The sequence below is a fragment of the Myotis nattereri genome, assembly GCF_964212035.1.
Source record: "Myotis nattereri genome assembly, chromosome: 18".
In the NCBI taxonomy this organism is placed as follows: domain Eukaryota; kingdom Metazoa; phylum Chordata; class Mammalia; order Chiroptera; family Vespertilionidae; genus Myotis; species Myotis nattereri.
The window spans coordinates 11401742-11409987 of NC_138093.1; the positions used below are offsets into that span (position 1 = coordinate 11401742).

Below are 8246 nucleotides of genomic sequence, written 5' to 3' on the forward strand. Positions count from 1 at the left end.
TACTATAATACATTTTTAGTACTCAAGTTAATCTGTGTGTATGTATGTGTTTGAGTGAATGTGACAGTCTTATTTATTCTTATGATGATAAAAGCCAGGGCTTAAACAAATGTAATTATATTTGGTGTAACTTATAAAAGGGCTTCTTTGAGATGGGTTACCAGGTACAGTGCATGAAAATAAAGAACCCTTTGGTAATTGTGTTTACGCTTCCTGTATCTACTTGCAAGCTGTTAGAGAACCTGATCTAATATCTCAATCATAAGCCTAATTTACTTTTTGCAGCAAAACAGCCTGGCTAGTTTTTGCCTGAAGGAAAGTCTACAAAATTTATATATAAAAAAAAAACCCACAAAAAACCCTACTAACTCCAGCTTTACCAGATGCTTTTAACATAGTGAAAAAATTTTACTCCTAACGTAATAAAATCTACAGGCTACCAACAGAAATCCAGCTACTAAAACTAAGCCTATAAAGAAAAACTGAAAAATAAAACTTAAAAACGAATTAACATGTGGAGTGTGAGATTGTTTGAGGGAAAAGTGCCTGAGAGAGAGGGTAAGAGACATCGTAGCACAGTGGCTTGGTTATGGCATAAAGTCATTGAATGATCATCTGTGGTGAAGAAGAGCCATGATGATGGTGAGGATGATGTCCAGATAATTTTTTAAATCATGTATTATCCTGCAATTATTTCTATTAAGCTTTAATGTACACTTAGAGCTTTCTAGATCTATTCCTTTAAGACAGTGATTATCAACCTGTGATGGCTGAGGATGAACAGGTCCAGGAGCCCAGTTCTGACAGCCGGGGGATCAGAGGAGGCATCTGTGAGGTCAAGGCTGCCACCATGCAGGGACCCTTTCTTTGATATTAGATCCCCAGGGCCTTTTCCTGCAGGCCCCGCTCTGGGTGTCTCACTATTCTACCCAGTTTGAGCATGATGGGGTGCCCTGGAGAGAGACTACTGCGATTTAAGAGGCTGAGAAATACTGGGCGAGGCCTGGTCTGAGGACTCCAGCGTCCATGGAGGGCTGTCTGTGGTTGACTCTGGTCATTCTCTGGAACTCTCTTTGGTTTGATGAATTTTACTAAGTCTTTGACTCCATTCCAGTGGTTTTTCTTCTTTGGAGCAGGATCACAGAACTTATACTGATCCAAGATTTTTTCTTCCAGTTTTTCCTTATGTTTCTGTAAGGTATTTAATTTGTCTATGTACTGCTCCTGCTCCTCGTGGTACTGATCCTTGCTCTCCATGTTCTGCTCTAGAAACCTCTGGTTCTGCTCATTCAACGTCTGGATCGAGAGGTGATGATTTTCTTCCTCCAAGTTCCCGGGAGATCAGCTCGCAGTGGTTGTCCAGCTTGATCAATGAGATGTCCATGATCTGGTGCCCCTCCTTCAACTCATCTGCCAGCAGTTCACCTCCATCTGCATGTCATTTAGCGAGGTTTTCAGCTCATTGGTGTGGGCGTACAGCTCCTTGTACTCCCTCCTCAGATGCTGGTGCAGGAAATTGACCCTGTCTAGCTCTCCCACAGCCTCTGGTTCTCATCAGTGGTGATGGTGTTCATTCTCTGCTCCTGCGCAGAGCCTCCTGCTCATTGTTCAAGACTTCTCCAGCTCCTCCAGCTCTGCCTTATGTTTCAGCATGCCCTCGTGCCTCTCCCCAAGTGCCTTGTGCTCCAACTCCAGGATCCGATGAAATGTCTTCAGGGAGCTGTGCTGGCTCCATACGCCTCAGACTGGTGTTCGTGGAGCATGCCCAGGTGCTCGTGATCCTGCAGCAGGGCCTCATAGGCTGCCGTCAGCTGCTTCTGCTTCTGCAGGTTCTCATGCTGCCTGTCCTTGGCCACCTGCTGGTTCTGGAGTAATGTATACTGTGCGGTGAGCAAGGTGCTCTGGCAGCTCAGTAGAATTTTCCACCTGTAGCTTGGCCTTCTGGGTCTGCAGCATGGTGGTGTGCTCCTGCAGGAAAGCACTCTGCTTCTGCAGTGTCAGGATCTGACTGCTGAAGGCCATGTTCTGGGTCTCAGAACATGTGCTGCATGTGCTGCAGCTGATCCTTGAGCTGCATTGTTCCGTTCCAGCTCGCTGGCCAGGTCCTTCACTTTAAGCATCTCTATGGTGGCTTCCTTATGGCTCAGCCCACAGCTCTCCTCTTGGTGACCAGCAACCAACTTCCCACAGGGTGGTTCAAAGAGTGCTACAGGTGCTTCCCCTCCTCCTGGTTCTGCCTGAGGAGCTCACACTTCTTTAGCACCTGAAGTGCCTTCTGTAGCTGTTAGTTCAGGCTGGCTTTCTCTCTACCTGTGCTTCTAAGAACACAATCTTACCTTCTTTCATGGCTAGTGTCATTTTTAATGTCACTTCATTCCTGCCCCCCAAAATCTTGTATTTTGGGTTGCTGTTGCTGTTATCCTGCAGCAGCAGCTCCTTGTGGAGGCTGACCATTTCCAGCTCCTGGCTCAGTTTGTCCAGCTCACTGGTCAGCTGCTGATTCTTCAGTTTCCCCAGCACCAGTTCCTCTTTCAGGGTCACCAGCATCCTCTTGTGCATGGTGACTTGCTTGGTGAGGTCTCTCTTGTCCTTCTCCAACTCCTTCAGCTTGGTGGTTGTGTCTCTGCTGTGGGCCAGCTCCTTGTCCAGAGCGCAGTTCTTCTCAGCTATGGACAGCTTGGTAATGTCATCCAAAACCATGCCCTTGAGCTACACCTGCTGCCACAGCCTATTCACCTCCTTCTCCAGCAGCAGCTTGTCTTTTACCACCTAGGCCACCTCCTGCTCCAGGACCATCTTTGCCTTCTCTGACTTCTCCCACTGCTTGCTTGGTAGCCACTAGGCTTCCACATCCTACTGCAGGGCCTGGTTTTCTGCCTCCAGCTCCCTGAGCTCTCTCTCCAGGTTCTGCTACAGCCACAGGTTTTTGGCACTCATGCTCTGGTAGCTGAGCTCCAGGTGCTCCTACTTCTTGCACAGGGTGTTCAGCAGCTCCTCCTCCTCCTACACAAGCTCCTGTTTCTCCTCCTCGATCTGCTCATCTTGGCACCCATAAAGCGCATGGTCACCCCCAATCCTGTGCAACTCCAGGTTCTCCTCATCCAGCTGCTGGTTCTCCCACTCCAGACCCTAGAACTGCACTGACAGATTCTGCAGGGCCTCTAGAAACTTACGCAGCCTCTGGTTCTCCAGCATCAGGCTCTGACTCACACTCCAGGGTATCAACCTTCTCGGTGGCCATTGTCAGGGAGGTGACCGCCTTGGCCAGCTTCTTGTTCTCCTTCTGCAGCAGTGCATCTCCTCCTCCAGCTCCTCCACCTACTTCACCTTCTCCTTCACCTTCTCCAAGTCCCTGTGCAGCTGCTGCTTCTCGAACTCCAGCTTGCTGAATTTGCTGCTGGTCTCTGTCACCGTCTGGTGAATGACTTTGTTTTCATTCTAGATGTCCTTTAAGTGGACCTTAGTGCTGACCTGTGACCTCTCCATAACAACCACATCACTAGGCTGAGATGATGCTTTCTTTTTTTTTTTTTGCTCAAGATCCTTGATCTGCCTAGCTTTATCAGCCTTCACCGTCTCTGTGTCTTTGATCAGTTCTACACCGAAGGTCTCCAGATCCTGGTTGCTCTTGATTTTCTCTTTCTAGCTGGATCTGCATCTTTTTTATCTTGCTAAGCTTCTGGTTCTTCTCCAGCTCACCGCATATGAGGCTACTCTCCTCCAGCGCCAGGGACGCGTCCCACAGCTCCTGGATCGTGCTCTGTAGGCTCTCATTCTCCTCCTCCAAATTCAGGATGTGGCTGGTGGTGCATTCTTTCAACTGAAACACAACTTCCTGGAAGCATCTGACAGGTCTGCATTCTTGGATAGATGCTTCAGCTCCCAGCTCAGGTGTGTGGACTCGTTCATGCTCTGCTTCTGTGCAGTCTCGAGGGCAATGTTCTCTTCCAGCAGCTCCTCAATGCATTTCTTGTCTACATCTCGGTCCAATTCCAGGTCTTGAAACTTAGATTTCAGCTGCAGGTTCTCTTTCTCCAGCTCATAAAGTTTTATCAACCTGGGTCCAAGCAGCAGTCAGCTGTTGCGTCAGAATGGACTTGGTTTCAGTTAAAGTGATATTATCTTCTCTCAGCTCCTCCATGCAGGCTTTATAGAAGTCCGTGTCTTTCAGCTTCTCCCTGAAGTGCATTAGCTCCATCTCCAGCCTCTCCACATGATTCGCCTTCTCCCTAGAGAGTCCCGCTCATCAGGGTAGGCACGAACAGACCAGGCACTAGCCGCCAGTTGGATGTTCTCCTGCTTGACTTTCTGCAGCTCTGTCACCAACTGATCTACCTCATGCGTAGTATTCATAAGCTGCTCTGTCTTTTCCTCTAGCTCCTGCCTGATGCAGCTCAGCCTGGCCTTGGTGTCCGCCAGCTCCATAGCCAGGTGCTGCTGATACTTGCTGGAGAGGCTGCTGGTAGGGCTGGGTGTGGACTCGGCACTAGAAGACTTGAGGGGGCTGAGAGGCTGCTATGCTTAGAGGTACTTCCATGCCTGAGTCAGGTCCACGATCAGCTCCGTGCATTCATCTTGCACATCTCTGAGCCTCCTGAGGTGAAACACCATGTTCCATGGGAGGGCCTCTAGCACCTCCAGGGCCATGTCTGGAACCTCCATCCATTGCAGGGCAAATACATTCTCCTGATTATGGCTCACCTCCTGGTAATGGGCCATAATCGCAGCATGGGTCTCAATGACCATGAGGAAATTCCTCTTTCCTCTCACACTGGACAACATAACCCAGCAACAGCACCTTCTTCATTTCCTCTATACTTTTTCCTGATAGTCTTTGCCAGTCAATAAAACATTGGGCAAGTTGATTATGATCAGCTGCTGGAGAACTTCCTGGTAGTAGGTCTTAATGTTTCTCATCAAGTTGGTCAGGTTCTGAATACGAAGATGCACATTATTGTTGATGTGCTGATTTGTAGGACTGGGATCTGTTTGCAACATGATTGGTTAAAAAATAATGCCATCCACTAAATCCATGTACATAGTCAGGTTATCATGGTTGCCACTTATATACGGGCCCAAAGTTTTCACCTAAGTCACTAACAGGTTCTGCAGAAAGCTGTATGAGTTCTGAGATGGTAACATCCATCCTGAGGTTTCGCCTGTGTTTGCTTCACCAGTTGTTTCCATGCACTGAATTCCCTGTGCTGTTTCGCAAAGAGGCTCTGGCAAGCAATTGCAGGCTTGGTGCTACGGTGTGCACCAGGAGACAAAGGCAGGGAACAGGCCCATGTTCCTGAGGCCCTGTTCCTGGCCCAGGAGCTGGGGTGGCTTCAAAACCTTAGTTATAGAACTTTCGTTTAGCTAGATTTCACATGGTTTAGAATGATGGTTCAGTAGTTTAGCTGTACTTTTAAAAAAATATGTTTTATTGATTTTTCACAGAGAGGAAGGGAGAGGGATAGAGAGTTAGAAACATCAATGAGAGAGGAACATCAATCAGCTGCCTTCTGCACACCTCCTACTGGGGATGTGCCCACAACCAAGGTACATGCCCTTGGCCAGAATCGAACCTGGGATCTTTCAGTCCAGAGGCCGACGCTCTGTCCACTGAGCCAAACCGGTTAGGGCAGTTGTACTTTTATTGTTCTACTTTTAAATGTACCACTATCATATATTTATCTAGGAAGGTATATTTTGTTATACTTTACTATTTTTAATATTGTTTCTGTATTTAATAAAAGACTAGAGGCCTGGTGCATGGATTTGTGTACATTTGAAAGGAAATTAATTAGAAGAAATATTTTAATATCACTATTCACCCTTTCTCTATAATGGAAGTGTCAACCAAATTCATGATCGACAATGACAGATCAAAACACACGCATTGGATTGGTGCCAGCAAGAGCTTTCTATGTATCATGCATGCACAAGTCAACATTTATTTTTTAACTAGCGGCCCAGTGCATGGATTTGTGCACATTGAAAGGAAATTAATTAGAAGGTGGCCTGTGGGGGGACTGGGCAAGATGGGCCAGACACACCCTGGAGCCAACATCCCGCAGTCCCTCCCCACCCAGCCATACCTGGGGCGGTGTCAGGGCTTGAAGGGTGTCTGTGGAGTGAGCGGGATCCCTCTGGTAGGTGGGGTCCCTTGGCCTGGCCTGTGGGGATTGGGCTGAAACCGGAAGTCTGACATCCCCTGAGGGGTCCTGGAGTGTGAGAGGTCACTCTACAAAGTCGCTGTCACTTGGCAGCTCCTGCATTGGTGGTCATTGCGCATCATAGTTACTGGTTGGATCATCTGCCCCTTGGTGCTCATTGCGGCTCGTAGGTACTGGTCAGACAGTTCCTTATGTTTGTTTATATATATATATCCTTATACTAATAAAAGAGAAAAATGGTAATTGGCGTACGACCGATACCTTTTTCATTGGCTAATCAGTGAGATATGCAAATTAACTGCCAACTAAGATTGGCAGTTAACCCCCAAAAAAGATGGTGGCTAATTTGCATATTGCAGGCAGGATGGTACAGCGCCATCAGAGAGCGGGTAGGGGGCGTGAGTGTCAGCGGTCGCCCGGGACCCGATCCGGCCGGCAGATCCGGACGCGAGCCGGCGTGGCGGCTGCGGTGTCCGCTCGCACTCACGCCCGGAACCCGATCCGGCCGGCAGACCCGGACGCGGGCCGGCGGGGCGGCTGCGGTGTCTGCCCCCCTCACGCCGCCAACCCGCGTTTGGGGCGTGAGTGCTGGCGGTCCCCGGGGACCAGATCCCGCTGGCTGACCAGAGCACAGGCCGGCGGGGCGGCTGCGGTGTCCGCCCCACTCACGCCACCAACCCTGGGCAAGGGGCTGATCAGGCGATCAGAGGGTGATGGGGGTCTACGCCTCTGGCCAAGGCATCAGGCCTGGGAAAGGGGCAGAGCCAGCAATCGGAGGGGTTTGGGGGTCCCCTGCCCAGGCCTGACGCCTGGGCCAGAGGCATCAGGCCTGGGCTGGGGGCAGATCCAGTGATGGGGGGAAATGAGGGTCCCCTGCCCGGGCCTGACGCCTCTGTCAGAGGCGTCAGGCCTGGGCAAGGGGCCGATCCTGCGATTGGAGGGTGATGGGGGTCAATGCCTGAGGTCTCCCAGTATGTGAGGGGGGGCAGGCTGGACTGAGGGACACTCCCCCCCCCAACCCCCCCCCCCCACACCCAGTGCACGAATTTCGTGCACCGGGCCCCTAGTATATATATGTGTGTGTGTGTGTGTGTGTGTGTGTGTACACACACACACACACCACCCATTGTGCCTGTGGGCGGCCCGAGGGAAGCCAGCCCAGGTCCTGGGTGCTTATGAGCAGCTGGAGAAAGGTAGCCAGCCCGGGTTCTTGGTGCCTGCTGGCAGCCAGAGGAGGGAAGCAGCTTGGGTCCCAGGTGCTGAAGGAAAGCCGGTGCCGGCAGCTGGGGGAAAGAAGGCCTACTCTTGCACAAATTTTAGTGTATTGGGCCTCTGGCCTAGATATAAAAGGCTAAGTGACCCTCCACCTGTCCAGTAGGTAAGACATGTACTGACCACCAGAGGCAAGGATGTTCAACACAGGAGCTGCCAGGCTGCAGTGACTTGGCAGCAGCGGTTCCAGGGTGACGCACCCCAGAAGGAACCCGATTCCGGAGTGTGTCACCCAAGAACCAACCTCTGGCAATCTGGATCCCCTCGGGGTATGTCGGTGAGCTGGTTATGGCCCAATCACCACAGGCCAGTATGAGGGACCCCACCTGCCAAAATGACCCCGCTCACTCTGCAGACACCCTTTGAGCTGCAGTGCCGCTGGCCAGGAAGGGACCATGGGGAGGTTAGCTCCAGGATGTATCCAGCCCATCTCAGTCCCACCTCACCAACCACCAATTAATTTCCTTTCAATGTGCATAAATCCGTGCACCAGGGCACTAATCTATATATATAAAAGGCTAAGTGACCGACCATCCATCCAACCAACACATGACATGTACTGGCAATCTACATATGTAGAAAGAGGAAATATGCAAATTAGGTCAGGATGCTGTAATGGGTCACGACCAGACAGGAGGTTGCACTCACAGGTGGGGCCTGGAGTGGAGATGGAGACGGGGGGGTGTGGGGGGCCAGTGAGCCACCACAGCCCAGCTCCGGCCGGACCCCTGGAGCTGGAGCAGACATACACACATAACAGCTGTCTTCAACTAATCTAAGGCCTGTTGGACACACCACACACACACACACACA

General features: G+C 50.6%; 1 pseudogene across 1 annotated transcript; it reads right to left on the reverse strand.

The window, feature by feature from the left end:
* Positions 1–964: 964 nt before the first annotated feature.
* LOC308534577 (protein Daple-like) lies at positions 965–5146 on the reverse strand (annotated as a pseudogene). Its single transcript has one exon. The product of its transcript is annotated as a protein Daple-like (transcript).
* Between the last annotated feature and the right edge of the window lie 3100 nt (positions 5147–8246).